General features: G+C 38.6%; 1 protein-coding gene across 3 annotated transcripts in view; it reads right to left on the bottom strand.

The window, feature by feature from the left end:
• CDK17 (cyclin dependent kinase 17) overlaps window positions 1-17,024 on the bottom strand; it is a 99,812-nt gene extending 82,788 nt beyond the window's left edge. The window contains exon 1 of one of the 3 annotated variants that reach the window (XM_071423249.1): window positions 16,668-17,024. The gene's annotated coding sequence lies outside the window, so the exon portion shown is untranslated. Of the gene's footprint in view, window positions 1-15,930; window positions 16,095-16,667 lie in introns of those variants that run through there. The other 2 variants (XM_071423251.1, XM_071423250.1) reach the window with 2 other exon arrangements.
• Between the last annotated feature and the right edge of the window lie 3,385 nt (window positions 17,025-20,409).

Raw genomic sequence — 20,409 nt, 5'->3', positions numbered from 1 at the left:
AAATCTTACCCTTTTCACGATACGTAGGAAACACGTGAGAAATCATATCATTTTTCTCTAGTTCCCAAACTTGAGTCAGGTTAGTTATTGTAAAGAAGAGCTGAAGAAATTAACAGAGATCCTAGCAAAGATATACACAATCAAATTATTTTGAAAAATAAAGATCACATTTGATTTGGTTTTTCTGGTGAAAATATGTAACTTGCAAATCTAACAAATTGTAACTTAGCAAATCTGAAATATCGAATCAATTTATCAACCAACAAAATGTTCAGCCCAAGTCCTCATTCCCACGAATCAATAATTATCATACAGACTGGAAAAATCAACAGAAATGTGTTAATATTTCACCTTAACCTTAAAAATATGAGTTTTCTGAATCTAAATAAATACAAAAAAAAAACCAACACAAAAAGGAGTACTTCTTCCCTCTCCATTTCGGTATTATTTGTCTTTTCTATATAAACTTACATCTAGATCTTGCCATTAGACTGCCAATATGAAAGCCAACTAAAGCTAAAACTCAATATGCTTGTGGACACTGTTGTCTAGAGAAAAACAAAATAACCAAGCTAACAAATAAATAAATAATAAGAAGGCAAAAGTAGCTTCCTGAAAACAAGCTACTTGGCTTTCCAGATTGGGGGTGGGGGGGAAAAGAAAATTTTAAAAAGGCTTGGCTTACCAGCAATTTTCTCATTCAGTAGAATAAGGTGTCAGCAATGCAACACTACCTGTTTTCTAACATAACTCTTAGCAATGATTCAAATGGAGATCATGACCACTTAAGCTCGTACACTTCCCTATTAAGGATGTTTTAAGCTGTCTGCCCCCACAAGACAAAAACCCTCCTAGTGTAACAGCAGTGGAGAGAAAGGTGTATCAAAAGGATTGTCCGGTATTTCTCCCCATGTAACATTTTGATACCTCATATTTCAGGACTGACAGTGGAATACTTTCATTTCAAATTTGAAAACTTGTAATATGATATCAGGTGCTGACAATCTAACAAAACACAGTTTTCAAACAAGCCCTTGCTTTGCACAGCCTCAGCAAACATCTCAACTTCAACATGACATGGACTATTTTTATTGTGTGTGTTTAGACTGTATTTCAAATGGTATAACAAATTGTTGGGCTAAGGGGGAAATAAACATTTCACTGACCACTTGTGTCACAGATCATGAAACAGATTAATTGTTGAAAAAAACCATTGACTCCAGTCTCCAAATGTTGAAGTTAAATGGAACACTGAAAAGTGAAAGGTTTTTAACCTGCAGGGAATAAAAAACTTCATGTCATTGTAAAACTTCATAGAAAGTTTTATAATATTTTCTGCAACCATTTCCAACAAAAGGCTTCTGCCAGTAGCAATGTGCATACCAAATACTCATAGCCAGCTCAGGTATCACTGCTGCAGTGACTGCAGTACAGAAAACAATGAAAAAGATCACCACAATCCACCACAAACTATTTCCCCTCGTGCTTTTGTTTAAATTGTTGCCACCTACACTGCCCTCACAATTATGCTGAGGCACAAATAGAATTATAATCTTTCACAGTCAAGGATTTTACTGAGTTTTTAAGTGCCTTAGCCTCTTGCAATGAAGCAACCAAGGTATCAGGTGCTTCAGAACTGCAGGTACTTTTCCATTCTGCTTTAATCAGATGTGTAACATCAATACATGCACATACCCTCTGCCCAGCAACACAGGTGTTGCCTGGCCCCCTGAAGATAGCACTTCAAGAACACAGTCATTTTCTCACTCAAAAAAAGAACTGCTGTCTTACAGAACCAGTGACTAATCTGGCCTATTTGTTCTCACATTTATTTTCATTTGAGCTTCTATCACTTTCTAATTTTCTCTTTTTTCCCTGTGTGTAGGAGGAAATCCTACCCTCTGCTGACAAAAGAGATAGTAGGATGCAGCCATTACTCATGAACTAACAAGACAAGCTTCTCTTCATAAAGCAAGAATTTGAGAGAACCTCACCAAGGAGAAATACACACACTTTGCTTTAGTGGCAGTAGGGATGAAAATACATTTTGGACTCCCCACGATGCCTCTGCCATCACACATCTCACATGCTGGAAATCTGGATAAGAAAGCACAAGTGCTGTACGTGTATTCAGAGCATGTTTCCTAGACTCATCCCAATTAGTTCCTTCCCTTCTGTTTCCTATCACTTGAATAAAAACATTGGGAAAGATCCAAATAATGACATTTTTGACAGCATAAAAGCAAAGACAGCCAAACATTACCAAAGTAAAGCATAAAGGGACCTCTTTTCCCACCACCTAATTCCCCATTACATGCTTTCATGAACTTTAATCAGGTTCTTATAACGAAGACAGTATGACTCCCACATACAACAAATTCTGTAGGTATAGATCAATTACCTTCCTGAGAATTAATCTGTACCTGTAACAAGCTTGAAGAACTTCATTAAGTATGAAAGACTAGGAAAAAAATACTGAACCTCCAAACCTAACTACATGCAGCTTTCAGATCTCACATGCATGTAGGACAGCACTCATGCATTTATATGTATATAATTTATATACATTTATATAAGCTTCAGCTGATAAAGCTATGTCTGAACAGTAACTTCCCCCTTCAAAAAGATACAATTAACAAAGTCACATAGTTAACTTCCCAAGTAAAGTACCTAAACATACAACTACTTGATAACCTGCCAGAAAAAGCTTTAAGCTTTGAATTAAAAAAAAAAAACAACTGAAATTAGCTACTTGTCTCAAATTAGATATCAGTGGAAAAAAAAAGGCAGAGTTCACCTGCTGAATGTCAGTGACACACACAGAGCCATGATGCCCTAGGAATAAGACTGACTGATCTATACGAGCTGCCCTTTCCCCCACATCCACCTTCCACACTTCTTTATCACTTTAACCAGACTTTAAAATGAAAAACCCTATAATTCTATCAAAGAATCTCCACTCTACAAGGTTAACACAAGTATCATTGATTTGCTTTTGAAATATGTATTTATCATTAAATTTCAATTTTAAATATTCAGATCTGGTTTACAAAGTAAAGTTGGGACCAGCTCTCTTTAAGCCTATTCTTGCTACACATACTGTCTACATGCTGTGGAAATCTATTACAATAGAGTAACACAAACTAGGTATACTGCTTATTTTCACACTAGATTAGCTCTTGCTTACTATTGAAATATGACAGAGTTATAAACAAGTACAAAAGTCAAGCAGAAAATACTTTTACGTGATTAGAAATTCCAATATAAAGAAAATTAACCTTATAAAGGCTCATGAGTATCCCAGCAAGATGGTGTAAAATATCAAAATGCAGTAGTAAACTTTCATTTGGTGAAAGACCTTTGAGATAAAAAACCCAAATCCAAAGATTAATAAACTAAGCTATGTGTGTGGCATGCTGCTGCAATTGGCATATGAAGAGAGCAAGAAAATTTTGTAAGCCAAACCTGAGGATTTATAAACACTTGAAAGATCTTATATCAACCCTTCGAAATAAACATTTTCTCCACAGACAAGGGGTGGCAAAGAATTGAAACAGACACTGCCTGTCATATGCAGTAGCAAGACACCTAAAGCAAAACTTTCCATTCTCAGGTCTAACAAACAAATCCAGTTGTAAATACTGTGCTGAACCCCTTGTACTTCACAATAAAATAAAAGCAAGAATGGGGATCAGAGTCTGCTACTATCAAACCAGTATTAATCTATTTACAGCTCAATACACTTCTGAAGCTTAATTTCTTGTGCAATCCATGTTTTACAAACCACCAGTAAAAATTCTCATTGAATGTATTTCCCTAAGACAGCAAAATAAGCCCAAAAACCAGCTTTTTTGGATATGCCTTAAAGGATTGACATAGTTTATTTCGCAATTTATTATGATAATTGAGAAATGGTTAAAAACTGTTTAATTATATATTACACTAGCTGACATTTATTAAAACAAGATGAGGTTATGCATGAAGTGTAAAGGTAGAAGAAATGTTTCTTATTAATAAGGTTTTCACTTCATTTATGACAAAAGTATCCTCTGTGAGAACTACCTAATTAAATCACCAAGTCAACTAAAAGACCTAAGGATCTCCCTTTGTTTTGTAGTATACTACATGCACTTTGCAGAGCATCTTCGAGGACAAATTGAAAACATGCCATTTTTTGGAATGTATAGGTCTGATGAAGAGCACATTAGTGCTTAGGTCAATAAGCATATACAGGAAAGAGCTTTGCAGCAAATAACTCATGTAATAAAATGAGAGGACAGAAGGGAAGCCATGGTGGCCACATCACTCTCTGTGACACAGCCAGGCTATGAAGATATCTGTACTCCTAGAGAGGCACAACCTCTTGAGACAAAGACTCAAACCTGGGTTTTAATTGAGATTATTTATGTTGATCTGATTGTATAAATAAAAACACCTAGCAGACATTGTTATTCTCTTAAACGATACCAAATTAAGGTGCATAATTTTGTTAAACAGTACATCACATGCTACAGATGAGGTTAATTTTAGCATTGTTCATCATTTCATACAAAGAAAGTTCACTTCCCCCTTTAAAATAAACAATTAATTTTGAATAATGACCAAAAGCTGGTTAAGAGTACTTTCTTTTTAACCCAAGGAGATGGTTAATACTGCTGTTTTGAGACTGGATATCTAAATTTGAGACATCAATTTCTTTCAGAAAATTTTTAATTTATTTAGTGCTTGTATTAAACTACTACTTTAACATGACAAAACCTTTAATATTCTTTATTCGCACAGCAGGTAATTTCAAAGAGTGGTCCATGCAGCTGAGAATGTAAACATGGAGATATTGCTGATGACAGCATTTAGGTCTTAGGAGAATTCATTTACTCTCTCAAGTGCTGCTAGACAATTCTGGGTAATGAGCAGCGAAAATACTGAATGAAGTATTTATGATTTACACAGTATAAATCATATTCTGATATGCCAGACATGCATTTGTAACATGCCCAACACACATTAACTAATCATGCAGTGTGCAACAAAAGTAACTGCAGAAACTGCTGACAGAACATGCTCTTGCATGTGTGAAGAATATGTGGTTACCTTTCTTTACATCTTATTTGCCATATAAAAATTTCACCCAGGCATAAAATTGCTCCTCCTCTCAATATACATGAAAGTTTCTCTAAGGAAATACCTGAAACTTTCATTGCACCTTTCAAGTAAGAACTCTTCCAAATACATCATAAATAGGATTTTCAATAGTCCAAAATTCAAAAATAGGTCACATTTACTGGAGTTACTTTCACACTCCTTACATGAAACATACAAAGGCCTACTAATGCTTACTAGAATGTTAAATACTTTCTGTTTTCTACAAGGTCAGAATGTCTTTCTATCCATTTGCCTTTTTCTTTTCTATTAATTTAATTAACATTTAATATACATCATATTTCCTCCTTTTACTTGTTTGAAATTAACAGTTAGATAGAACACCATTTAAAAAACAAAATTCAAGATAAAACCCCCTTCAATGTAATAGATAGACTGTCCCTAAGTAGCACTTTGAAATGACATAGAATTAGGTAATTCTACAGGACAATCATGTACGGTTTTCACACATAGCTTTCCCTGATCAGAAGATACAAGTTCCCATCCTTATTATAACAGTACAAATTCGTATGGCTAATCTCATGGATTTATTTCAGTAAATAAATTTCAGTGCAACTTATGTACCAAAACCCAGAAAAGAGTAAGGAAAACCTGGGTGAACACACTGCAGTAATATCCAATTCTGGATGAGTGCACAGAACACCATGCCCTACCTGAAAAGCTCTCTTTTGGTCCTGATTATGCACTCCTTCCCCCACTTCTGACACCTTCTGTCCCCTCTGCTACCCAACAAAACCACTGCTAACCCTAAGGTTTGGTTCAAAAATACAACAGAGCTACTCATCCAAAGAGGGCAAAGGGACATTATTTTAAAATAAAGTGTATCTCTATGCTGTAAAATAGTGCAGCTTTTCTATATTTCAGACTGCCTAATCAAAAAGCTTCCCAGACTTTCTGATAAAGAGCCACGATAAGTCAATCTAACTGGAATATTACTACCTAGCAGCAAAAGCAAGGCTCGTGCACACTGTAGAAGGAGCTTGGATAGGAGTCAAATGAGAAGACCATCATAAATGTCTCACACTTCTGCACAAAACAGAACATGTCATTTTTCCAAAGCCTCTTATGATCACAGAGAGGCAAACATTTATAAACTAGCACATATCACAAGTAACACAGCCAAACACCACAAAAGAATTTGGAAGCAAATTAACCCACACAGTTTTCTTAATCCCTTTCAAACCTTTGATTATAAGAGAAAAAAAAATCTATTATGTCATGAGGATCCACTAACAGTTAAATATATTACCTTTGGGGAGTGGCGCTTCTCATAAAAGTGACTATACTGAAAAGGAATTTTCTCTGTCAACAATTTTGCTTCCTGTGCTTTATCAGACATTTCAGGCTTTTTTCCTCCTTCAGTGACAAACCCTTTGTGGGGGGTTTCTTAACAGCCTACTATTGGAAGCCTTGCATATGAAATGTAGCTAAGAGGAAACATTCCCTATATAAGACAGTTAACGGGGCTGTTTTCCAAGTCTGTGTTTCAGATCAGGCTGGAAGCAGTGAGGTTACATACTATGTTAATTCTGTATGAGATATGACTGAGGAGGCCCCATGCAATTAACTACACTGAGATATAAAGCATTAATGTAGATGAAATAATCCAGGTTAGATTCATTTACATTGGTATAAACAGACTGAGAGCAAGATAACATCTAGCCATAGAAACAGGAAAAACTAGGCCATTCTGTCAGTATAAAGGTGGCTTAGCAGTATTTTATACATACACTGTCTTTGCTTCTCCTGCAGTTTTTTCTTAGAACTATTTACTAAAATCTATGCCACTAGGTTTTCAGACATTGCCAAGGTATTATTTCTATTGACAGGTGTCTGCAGATAAGTCCACTAAGGCTGATTTTCAAAGCATTCTCAGCACCTATACCCTTAAGATCAGTATCTTAAATAAGCCTCAAATTAAACAACCAAAAATTGACATAACCCATCCCTACGTATTTTTTTAGCTAGTGATGCACTACTTTTCATGAGAACTGACTAATGTCACTACACAAAACCTGTTGCAGTTACATTTTAAAGTATCTTCAACAAGTTATCTAAACTAGCGTAGAACTTGGCAAATAATGTCAACCAATCCAAGGAAACTTGGCAATCCAAGGAAACCATTCTCAAAATTTAAGTAGAAGAAAATTTCACATCCTATCTTTCAAGTAAAAACACAAAACAAACAACAAACTCTGAACTAAGATACAATTCCAGTTACAAAAAGCAGATATGACAATCCAATCATGTAAATTTACCATTAACTTCATGAAGTATAGTATCATTAAAAAGTCAAGAATGAACATCAACTGCAGGTGTAAGATATGCTCAAATCTTCACTTGTCTTACTTTATCACAGAGCACATATATGCAAAGAACAAGGTTCTCCTACTACAAAAAAAAAACCAGGTATTTTTTATTTCTCCTTGCAATCCCAGTTGCTGAAATTGCCAGAAGACATAACATGAACACAGTTCATTCAGGAACCTATTTCAATATTAAAATATACTATCACTACTACTCACAAGACTAGAATTTTAAAATGCTAAACACTCGCAAGCAGGAGTGATGAATAAAGAAAAATCTGCATGTTTTACTGCTTACATAGTGAAAGACCTAAATGCATAAGTGGGGGAGGTGGAAGGGGGTGGGAATTGACACTGATCATCTTCAGGCACCTGAAGCACTTAAGAAATCAAACCAGTGCTGGAGACGTCTTACCCATTCCCAGCACCAGTAAGAAAATGCTTGGCTCCATCCCCCAGCCAGTCTCTCTCTTCTTTCTTCACCATCAACTTTGTAATGCAGACAGGTATGAAAACCTCTTCAGTTCACTGATGCAACAGAAACTATTTGGAAATAAGTGCTTAATTCAACTCAAACTGTAATGCTGTAATACAAAAACAATGGTTCTGATGGGCTGCCTCCAAGGTAAATGTGGAAAGAGAGGTGGCTCTGTATTAAGATCTTTGGATTACCCTCTGAACCTATTTCTCTCTATTGGTTACAGAGATACACATTTTTTTAAAAAGGCACAATGCAAATTAGTCAATCTGGCATAATTCATATTTTAGATGTGAATAATTTATTTACTCAAAAAAAAATCATGTTTTATCTACCCACTGCTACAAATAGATGATTAAGAAGAATATAGGTATTTTATTAAGATGCAGTTACAGGTGAAAATGATCACTAGCTATCCATTCATGCCCAAATTAAACTTTAAACAGTGACAAACATCTAATGACTTAAATCCTTAAACTAATGTCTACCTCTTCCACTACCAGAAATATTCACAAATACCAGGAAGCCAAAACTTATATAATAAGACCACCAGGAACAATTTAAAAAAAAAAAAAAAGGCCCTTTTAAAGACAGCAGGTTCAGAACACTTAATTAACCACACTGAACACTTTCTATTTTATACAAAAACCATACTCAAACACATTTTAAAATACTAAGTATTGGTAACTAGGCTGACTACCAAAGCATATCAAATCTGTATCTTCAGAACTCATAATCTGCTTTGTATTGCTTCTAAAATACTGTAATTGTATAATTCAAGAAGAAAGGCATATAACTACTGAAGAAACTAATTACTATACAGCATTATGTTGTTTCCCCCATGCAGCCCACAAGAGAAAAAAAAAAAGACTATGGTTAATAACCAAAGGCCACCTTCTGACCAAATACATTTTAAAGCTATTTTTTGACTTATGCATCAAACATTTTTGCTTTGCAGAATTATACTGAGACGTATCAGAAACAAGCCTCCAAAAGATATTTAGGTTAACTGTATTCCCTGATAAACAATCCAGAATTACAAGCAGCAGGTTTAAAAATACTGTGACTTGTGCAAATGGGAACACTGTTAAGCTGTTTATCTTGTTTAATCCTGAAGGTAAATAGCATAAGCTTCAAAATATTTTTCTTCTTTGCCATAACCTATTGAATCACATTTACAGAGGTAATGAAACAGTATGGAAAATCTCACATTTTTAGAATTGCCTCTGCAATTGCTTTACTGAGTATTATACAGGTCATTATCCTCAAGACCACTCTGTCTGTAAATTTCACTGTAAATTTCAGTGATTTAAATCCAAACTGTGGCTTCAGTGATGCCAATGATCTCGTCTCTCCTGAGGTTCAAATCTTCAGAAACAAAAAAAGAACCCTGCAAAACTCTACTACTAGGCCCATTTTAAAATACGAATACTATAGTTAAGTAATTTTTTTATTGTTGCATCTTCCAAATATTTTCAAACTCCTACTGTATTTTCAGCTTATTTAGTTCAGTTTTAAAATATTATTTTCAAGAAAAAAGTGTCATTTTTAGTTTCCTTAGATGTCTTTCATCCAACACTAAAAATTTCCACACTAAAAATCCTATTTCATTTCATAACTGTCACCTCAAACATGTACCCATACTAAAAATTAAGGATATATTTTATAAGATAGATCAGTAATTGTTTCCACACTGTGCCTTATTACCCAGTAGCAAATTAAGTTTCTGAGCTGCTGTTTTAAACATGATTTTTAAAATACTTTAATGCAGCATATATGATTGATATATTTAGCAGCTGAGCACCTCCTTTCCTCCCTGTACACAGGAAGTTTCCCCTCCCATCTGCTCAGGATATTTAAAAAAATAAATAATTACAAACTGCTGTTTTTCCATCGATGCTGCAGAAAGTGACAATTATTTACCTGTAAACATGAAAGTAAAGTTGAAGCCAAACACAGCGTAACCTGCACCAGCTCCCTGACAGAGTCACAAGACACGTACTGGTACAAAGGCAGGAATGTGGGGATGAGAGCAGCAGCCAGCAAAGAGGAAAATCACTGCAGCTTTGAGTGATAGCGCCAGAGTTATGCCAGGTTGAACTCTTCTGTGGAGCAAATAAGTTATTCACGGGCGGCAGCAGCCCAAGCTTTGTCTCTCATGTCTTTAGTTTTATATTTGAGTTTCAAAGCAAACATAAATAAGGTGAATTATGAAATAGACTCATGCTTTACAAGCAGATGCTTGAGCTATTTAGTACGATATTTATGAGACAGCTTTAAGACTAAATAGCAGCTAAGCAGGCAACAAGCCCCCTGCACATGTAGGCACTCTGCTGCTGTTTATGACAACCAGATCTTGACAAAGAGAAAGGACAGAGGAAGATGCACTGGCAATAAACCAATGACAGACCAAAAAAATGCCTTTTAATTTTCCCCAGTTAAATTATATAAAGCCACATCTTTTTTGGCCTACAGAGAAGATTTATGAATGCTACACTGAGAAACTCAACTTCATTTAAAGACATACAGAAAACTGATGGAAATATAACATGTAATCTATTATTTCATAACTGTTTTTCCTCCTTCTGTGTACTACTAATTATATTATTGATTAATATATTTTCAAAATAAAAGCTCTCCCTAAACCCCACACACAGAATACAGATCAACACTTAATATCTGTTCTGTATTATACATGAGGAACTATTCCAAACCTTTACAGAAAAAATACCCAAACTAAAAGCTAATATCAATAGCTGCATATATTTAATTTAGTTATCAAATATAACGATTTTATTTTAAAATTTAATACACTGTATTCAATCTTTTAAAGCCTGATATAAAACTCCACATAAAGCAAACAAACAGGAAGCTGCCACTTTTCCAAGCATCCATCCTGCAGTAATGACCCATTCTTTAGTATCTATTGTTTTCCTACTTTTCTGGAGCTACAGAAATAATGGGCAAGTTTCACTGACTTTCATTTTATTCGTGGCAATGACCAACAGCTGACACTGAGCAGGTTTCCCAGGGCTTCTTCACCAACGTACTTTGACACTTTGATGATGAGGAGCCCTCATCGCACACGGTTACGTAACAGCAACTATTTATAGGTAACCACTTGATTCACATTATCCACTGGGTTTTAAACCATTTCATATATTGTCACTTGATCTATCATTTTAGTTCCATAATCAAAATGCCACGTAAGAGCCAAGTAAAAAGTTTCAGTGACGCCTGTCCGCAATATCAAAACATACCACGTGAAGTATTTAATCTTATCAACAGAACCAGACGTTAGTTTCACAAGATTGGTCCTCTATAAATATATGCTGAGCAACAGTTGTTTCCTTTGCTTAACCTCCTGCTCTACCAATATCCATTACTGTGCATATAACTGGCTCCTAAAACCACTGAAAGAAACCTCAGTTGTGCTAAAATCACGTAATTTCTCAGTGTTCTGAGACATACTGAGAGATATGGCCAGCACTTCCACTCCAGAAAGTGCCCTACCAACCAGTACTCACAACTTCAGTGACAGCTGTTTAACACCTTCAGGTTCTCTTAGGAAATGTCTCAGAGAACCACATATGACTATCAGCTGGTGTACTTATGAATATAGCAGTATATCATGAACATCAACTTATTCTAAGAATATTAAATACTTACATTTTCTTCAGCTTTTCTAACTGGCTATTGGCTTTCTTAGAATACAGTTTCATCCTAAAATACACCTAATTGTAACAGTTGGTGACAGCATGGGCTTTCCTCATCACAGACTTTGGCCTTTCTTATCAATCATATTAATTGACCTCAGTGTCAATTTCTTTACATTTTTGTAAACTGGCTTCTTTACATGTTTTGTAAACTAACCTATAGACCATAACTTTTAAATCCAAACAGTTTTCTCTCAATTACAGGACAATGGTTTTTGCTGATGACTAATATCCTTTGATCGTTCTTAGTAATCCATATTTTGCAAAGATACTTATTTCAGAGAACACCAAGTAACTGCAAACCTTACGAACTGTTAACTTTAATGACTGCTGTGTAAAGACACCTTGCACATACCTGAACAACATCCAAACAAAGACACTTTCATATTTTAAGAACAGGAAGTCAGAAATACTTGAGAAAAGACATTTCTGAAAGACTATACAGGTTATGACAGTTGACTATGATATTACTGTCTCAGTAGAGCTACATGCCTGCAAAATGCTCTAACCGACCAAGCAAAGAAGAGAATGTCATGATTCTGACAATTTCAACACAAAAACTGAAAGCATCCAAGTATCCTTACTGAAGCTGAAAAAATGCAGAGTTAAAAATCAGAGAACGTTGTGAAACTCTACCAAACCTTTAAAAACAGCAGCAGTCAGACATGGGAGTACAATTATGAGGTACAGATAATTAAATGAAATATGATTAGAGGGCACAGAGTAACATTCACTTAGGCAAAATACCTAGGAAGTACAACCTAAAATCAAAGATAGGCAAGAACTGTAGCTAGGAGTGCAACTGAAAGACACGTCACTTCTTTGTTCTGGTATAATAGCACAGCCCTGATCATCTTAATCTATGCAAAACTAGTTGTTCCAGAGATTATAAATAAAAACAGAAAACAAAAAGGTCATAATCAAAACATAAGATACAACTGCCCTTCAGCTTACTGCATTTGCTATGTACTACTGAAATAAGCAAGCAGAAAATTGTCCTGAAATTCAGAGAAGCTTTTCAGTATTGAGTTAAAAATGTTATGAAGTTGGTATTTTTCAGTCTTCTTAACATCATTTTGCCTAATTCTGTCTTACTACATGAAAAATTAATATGTGTCTCAACAGCTGTTTCTTCTGCTGCTGCATTGACAAATGCTGGTTTATCACATTTCTTTTTTTTCCCAACATTCGTGCTTAGGCATGGAATCTCTGATAAACTGATGTTTCCTAGTGAATGACATTTCTAATCCTTTAAAAGCAAGCACCACACCACAAAAGCCCAAATATCCCGTAAAGCACGGTTACAACCATTCCCAGTATCAGTGTGTCCATGGTACTTTATAACACAGCCAGGTACAGGGTATAATGATCTCCAAGGATGTGGCTGAAGTCTTACTATCCCAGGACTGATGGATCAAAAGCTGGTCCAATGCAAATTACCTGATTTATGCACTTATTATGTTCATTGTTTTCCATATAACGCGATCACAAAACTAAAGAAACTCTTTTGGTTTCCTTTCCCAATGTTCTCGTGTTCCAAGTTGGCAAATCAGCTCAAGTACAGGTCTTGTTTATGCCTTGTGACTATCAGTGGTTTAAACTGCTGTTTGTACATGTTCTAATTAGCCAGTTCTACCCAACTCTTGACAGTTGACATCACTGCTCAAAGAAGTTCAGGAAACCAACAAATCTGGAAGGATTGCCAATCCATTGAGTTAGTAAAGAATGAATATCTATGAATTTGTATTCAATACAAAATTATAAAAGTCATTTTTCCAAACAAGAATTAACTTTCACTCTTTTTCAGATAAAAGCTGTCAAAAGTGTATCACAACTCTTCACAAAATACACAGGAAAAAAACCATCCCATACCACTAGCGGGTGTTACTGGAGAAAGCCCTGTTTCATGGGAAAAAACATTACCAGGGCCCAAAAGGAATAAATAACAGGATATAAAACATTCTGAAAGTTTTAAAAGGCCCCTAGGCCTAGACTTATTTTTAAAAAGCAAATTGTTGTCTAGTGATTAAAATAAGTAAATATAAAATGCTTTTACCTCTATCATCCATGTTGGTACATCAGTATGTGAACAGGCACCAAAAAAACCCCCCAAATTCCAATTATTAAACTCAGAAGACAAAAGCCATTGCCATAATTATGTGCATTCAAAATAAGGCAGTGATGGCTAACGATACACTGGTTTAGTTTGTTCTTTAGATGTGAACCATAACTGTCATGTAAACACTTGGCCTTTTAAAAGCATTTTTACATGCTGAAGTTGTAGTGCATTATATAAAATTCTGAACTGCTACGATTACAGTGGTGTCCTCAGTAACTATACAAGGCTTGCTGCAGAAATAAAGAGTAAGCATTAGAAAGCATGCAGCTAAAAAGTTAAGGTATTTGTAACTTAAGAACTGTAAGCCACATTAAGTGAGTTTCTAGCCCATGCTACAAAAGCTTTATAATAATTGAGTTTGATTTTTAAACATGATCTTGTCCATTTTCACATAATAACATATAATGCATTCAATAAATACACAACTAGAATATACAACTTTTTAAATACAGCTCATTTACTTTCTTGGACAAAAAATAAAATCTGGTTTGTATGTGGAATATCAACAGCTTCCACTTAACATGAAAAGAGGGTCAAGAGCAAACTCATGGAAAGATTTTAATGTAGACTATTCAATGAACCAGATTTCAAAAAAGCCTTTCCCAACTGCACTTTTCAGATGCAATTACTCGAATATACTGCTGGACAGAAACTTATTAAGATGAGTATAACATTCTTTTTTTTTTTTTTCCTAGCAGCAGGTAGTCATTTAAGAAATTACAAGATTTGTATGTTACTAGGCCATTCAAAAATTCTGCATCCTTTTACTGTAAGAGCTCCACATCGTAACAGTAACACATGCAGACTGAGCATCTTAACATCCCTGTCAGAAGCTATACCATATTTACACATTGCAGCGTTAGGCAGAAACTGAAGCCAGAGCCATTCAGGGGAAATATACAGCCATGATCTGTTTCTCAATTTAAATTATATTTGCAATTATAAATTAGGTATTTCACTAAACGCTAGTGGCATTTTACATATTAAAAAGATCAATTAATGCACTACATTCTTAGCCAAGCCTAAAATAAATGACTCCCCACATTCAAACTATAATTTGCTCCAGACAACATGGGCTTTAATTTGCAAACTCTTCAGTACGGATGTAGGCAGAACCCACCTCATGATTTGTGTAGAGCTCCATCCTGGGTAAACACACAGCTACACAGCACAGTATGCAAATAAAAGGTATGAACCTCATTGCGTTATCCTTCCTAAAGATTTTTTAAGTCAGACTCATTATTGTCAAAGCAGTATTTAAATTAGGCCAGGAAAAAAAAAAGCTTTCATCTTTCCAATTTAAGTGGCCCTTTTAATGCCAAGTCAACATTATAATGGTTTATCTATGTTGGAAAATTAAATCCAGTTTGTTCTTTCAAACACAAACAATTTTAAAGGAAAATTTTCACCATGTATTCAAACATGTGATTTTATGATTTCATATCTGTTACTTCTACATTAATTATTCAAAACAAGCCTCTCTCATGTCACTTAGAGACGTGCAAATGTACATAACAAGAGCTGTGTGTGACTATACAGAATTCTTATAACAAAGCAATATGGCAATTTCTTTAACATCTTAAGCACATAAAATACCAGATCACCCACTTCCTTTTTCTTCCAATTCTAATACGAAAAACAAATCTGAATTTGGTAGTAAGTCTAATTTCATAAATGTTTTCTTCTCAGTATTTAACCTTTGGTGATATAGTTTCCAGTTTAATTAATACAATAAAAAAGCGGGGGAGAGAGAAGTAATGGAAGAACGTCAAACCAGGCTTGCTCTTGTAGCTATACCGTGATACCTACAAGAATGTTGCTATTGATCTTCTGTTAAATTACAAAAGAACAGAAATTATGCACCAAAATAAAAAAAAAAAAGAAACGGATGCTTTTTTAATTACTACGTTTGTATTATAAGTAAATTTTGCTCATAATATCATAACACTATTAGCAACCACTAGCAAAGTGCCAAAGACAGCACTGAGTTTAAAACAACTAGAGCCAGCTACCAAAATTGTTGCAGGAGAGACAAAGGGGATCAAGGTCAACATTCTTCTAGCGCAACAGCTAATCCACTCATATGAACATCGTATTGGCACGGGTGGGCGTAATAAATTTGCAAGAAATATAAAATATACACGATCCCACCTGATTTTCCCCGTCTTTTCGAGAGAACCATTTTGCTCTCGTTGGTCTCAAGCCATTACATATCTGAGCGAGGAAGGGGAAGGAGGAGTTCACAGAAGTTCAGGGTCAGACAATGTTCACGTATCCTGTCACCTTCTAACTCAAAGCTCAGAGCAGAAGAACTCTTATGGCACGCATTGAAACCTACATATTTTGGGTGTGCGTGTGGGGGGAGACCTGCAATAGGAGCGATGTGTCATACGTGCGGAGGCTGCGAGCAGAAGAGCTGTCAGGAGAACGCAGCCTCGCTTGAAGAGAAGGAGGCGGTGGGGAAAGGACGGTGACGAACGCAGGATCACCAAAAAATCCGGCAGTGCTCAGGGGCTGCCATCCCCGGCTCACCCCTCCGGCCCGGCTTCGCTCGGCTCCCGTCGCAGAGGGCTCAGCCTCTCGGAGCTGCCCCCTGGCCCCGCGGAGCCGCTCCCAGCTGCCACCGGGCAGCGGAAATCCCCCGCAGCCCGGCCCGACCCTGCCCGGGGGCGCCGAGCGGCGCTCCCCGCGCCCGGGGCTTCCTGGGCAGCCCCCGGCCCTCTCGCGGGGCGCTCTCCCACGACCACCATCACTTCCCCCCTGCTCCGGGGCCGCGCTGTCACATCACCCCCCGCGACGTCCCACGCACCGCAGGCCGAGAGCCAACACCCCTCCGCGAGCCGGACCCGCACCCCTGGGCCGGGAGACAATGAGCAGCCACAACTCACCAGCAGCGCCGGAGCTTCGCGGGTCCGGGGGCGGTTCCTTTGCCCCTTCTCCTTCCCCTTCTCCTCCGCCTAGGAGCGGTATCCGGCCGCCGGGAGGCGAACCCCCCCTCCCCTCGCCGCCCGAGAGCCTTCGCCGGACCGCCGGCCGCGCTCCCTCCCCGAGGAAAGTCACTTTATTCCCCGCTCCAACATGGCTGCTCCCCCCGCCGCTGCCGCCGCAGCAGCAGCTTTCTCCTCGCCGCGGCTCCCCGCCGCCGCCACCGGAGAGCGGCCGCAGGCCGTGCTCGGGAGCCGCCCGGCCGGCCGCTGGCGGTGCCGAGAGCGTCAGCCGAGCCGGGCCGCGGGGGTGTGCGAGGAAGGGGCAAGCCGAGGCGAGCCGGGCTGGGCTGCGCGTCCCCGCTGCGGGCTGACGCCTCCGCCCGCTCGCACTGAGCCAGCCCCGCCGGCTCCGGGCGCAGGAGGGGCCGCGGGGACGCCCGTGCGCCGGCGACACCTGGCGGCCGAGGCGGCCCCGGCTGAGCCGGCGGCTGCGCGGGGAGCGGGGGGGTCAGGGCGGAGCGCGGGGAATGCCCCGAACGGCGGCGCGGGGAGCGGGGGCTGCCGCAGCGCTTTTCTAGGCCGCCCTCCCCGCTGCGGGGGACCCCGGCCGCGCCGAGCCGAGTGGGGCGCTGCTGCCGTTCGCCGATCCTCCAGCGGCCCTGTGCGGCCGCCTCCTCCCGCGGGAGGAAGTGGGTCTCATCGGTAGAGGCTCCCGGGAAGCCGCCCCGGGGCCCTGCTGGCCGTCCGAGGGGTCTCCCCGAGCCGTTTCTTCTAGGGCAGGGTAGAAAAGGGGCGTTTGCTCGCTTCATTTTTACCCGTTCCTTGGCAGCGTTTCCGCTTGGGTTTGCAGAGCGATTTAGCTCCTCTCTGAGGCATCCCCCTGCTCCCCCTTCCTACGGCTGGCACGTTAATAACCGAAGTTAAGGGAAGCCGGGTGTCTCTTTAGGTCAATTGCTAACTCACGTTTTCCCTATTTATTCTTGTGGTGTTTTCTTTCCTTCCTTTGTCTCCTGCATTCAGCAGTGCCTGTACCATCCCCCTTGTCCTCCTTGTGATCGCTCTGACAGCGCCAACCGCGCTGCCTTCCTGTGCTTAGAATCTTGTTCCCCTCAAAGTGATCCAGTCTGTGTTTCCTCACTTCTCAGCCCTTTCCAGCCTAAATTTCTTAGGCTTTATGTGTCACTGAACGAGACCTAGAAGGTGAAAGCTAGTTAGGTGAAAGCCAGCTGTTCTGTACTATGTTTTTTCACATTTCCATCACACAAAGAACAAGATCTGTCAGGAAGGCCACATCTGAGCTGATTTTAGTGACATGGTTTTGAATGTTAAGTGCCAGGGCATAGATACACTTGGGCCAGAATTTGGAAAATGGTTTGCTTTTTACCCTTTTGGACATCTGCTGATCCTTGCTGCCTACCTGCTCTCTTGCTTTTTTCAGTTCAAATTTGGTGTCACGGGGCCTTTTCCCATCTTCATGCAGACCAGAGTTATGGGCCTTAGCTTCCCCACACTCCTGTGGATGCTGAGTGAGGCCAAAACTGCTTCGTTCTGCAGGCAGGTCTGTACTGTGCTGTGTCTAGATGGAGACTAGAGCACATTTTCATTTGCAGAAGCAAGCCCCTGATCTTGAGGAACTCTGTGTGCAGCTTATTCGAGCCAGGCCCTCTCCACAGTTGGGCCAAGGGGGAGCTGCCTTCACAGAAGCAGTGCCAGCTGAAAATTCCCCTGCTTCCAGCTCTGTTGACCCTTCCAACAGCACAAGCAAACCAGAACACAGACAAGTATGTTTCCCAGTAAACAGAAGTCAATTTCTCTTGCCTAAAAAAGGAGTGCAAGCATGAAACCACTTCTTAAATGCACAAAAATTCACTTTGCTCATGCTGATGTAAATTTCTAGTAAAATCGGTTTACGATAAAAAGAAGTAAACATGACTCAGAAACAAACGTTCTGTTTATACAGACATAACATGATTACCACGGTATTTTTGCATGTTTTCAAGATGCTGGATAGCTACCTTACATTTGCAAAACTTGTGGGATTTTTAATAACACAGAGAAAGCAGACACTCAAGCTTTGAACTTTCTGGTAATGCAAAGATACCTCTTACAGATCTCCTTTAAAGCTCAGGACCTACCAGTTCCTGCTAGACCTACCAGTTCTGATCTTTGAATGCTAACTAGATGATGTATGTTTTGTTTTATCTTATTCAATTTGAAGGCTATTTTGGGTACGTAGTAACATTAGAAATGATAGTGTGCTAGTTTATTATGTGCATGATTTGTAAAACAAGCTTCTGAGACAGCACAGTAACGAGTGCAGCATGTCCATTTATTGCAGCACATCCAAGTAAAGGCTGTTCCACCTATGAAGTACAGAGGGAACGTGGGTTGGAAGTTTATGAAGCCGTCTTTTTATATAATAAAAATATCAGTAAAATATGTTCATTTTACTTGATTCATAAGTCCGCTGTTCATACTTCTGTTATTACAGGAAAAGTAATTATGGCAAATAAAGGAAGAAACTTAAAAAATGAGCAGTTAGGCTGAGTCACCCAAGAAATAAGGGGTCAACACTAACTGCAGTGTAATTAGAGTATTTTAGGGTTTTCCACTTGTAATGGGGAGAACTATGAATTTTTAACAGGGAAGAGTTTGTAATGGTAGAACACTTGATATCCATTTGGCCTTTGTATCTGCCACTACCTTATGACCTCAGATAAAGATTTTCACATCTGGACAAAAGACAGTGCAGAAGGAAGACAGAGTGACAGTCTTAGGTTTGAAATGTAGGCACTGGTTTTGATTGATTTATCCCATGGGTCTAGTTTTATAACTATAGCTATTGATTTGTTTTATTATTTAGTGGATTATGTAGCAATCAATCATATTTCCATCTAGCTAACCATGATGATTAATATTTTAAACTAGTTTTAAGATGGATTGGCTGGTGAGTGCAATAGGTCTTCTCTCTAATCCAGCTAGAATGGAACACACCCAGGTTACATGGAATGAATTATTGCCACTGGACAATCTGATGAAATCTACATCAACCATTAGAATCTAAATCCAGCAGTAGGAATTCAGTGCTGTCAGGGGACTGAGATTTCCTGCTTTGAAAATGAACATTTTGGATTTACCTCTACATTTCTTCAACAAAAGTATGTAGTTATTCTGTGACAGTAAAAGTATGGGAGTTAAATCAGTGGAGTTCACATAGCGGTAGATGGAAACCCTACAGAAACACATTTTTAACACAATGTATGTAGAAAGCAATGTATGTTACCTCCCTGCCAAGAGGCAAGCTCAAGATTCTGTGTCACTGCATCAGGAGTCAGCGACCTCGCAATCAGCCAGCAGTGTGGGAAAGCATTGTGCTAAACTGCAAGGGATGTGTTCGTTTGCAGGGGAAGGACTGAAAGCCTTGGCAGGTTATTAAAAGAGGAAATGATTTCCAAATACAATATTCTGTTTTGAAATGCAATTGTTTTTTTCTATTGGATGCCAAAAATTTCTGAAGAATGCAATATCCTCTAACTAATTGTATCTGTGCTCTGAGAAAAGAAACAGGGCTATTGTTCTCCTCACAGCACGAGCTATTTATATGTTAGTCTGTGTAGCACTCCTTTCTGTAATTATTGTCTTCCACCTATGCAAAACTCCAATCCATTTAAAATAATCAAATTAAGATAGTTTCTTGCTTTCT

Source organism: Agelaius tricolor, unplaced genomic scaffold (genome assembly GCF_023055355.1).
Source record: "Agelaius tricolor isolate 1412-34295 unplaced genomic scaffold, bAgeTri1.0.p SCAF_3, whole genome shotgun sequence".
NCBI classification, from domain to species: Eukaryota; Metazoa; Chordata; class Aves; order Passeriformes; family Icteridae; genus Agelaius; species Agelaius tricolor.
Note: the sequence above shows the minus strand (reverse complement) of the source record. Positions and strands in the feature narration are given on the sequence as shown.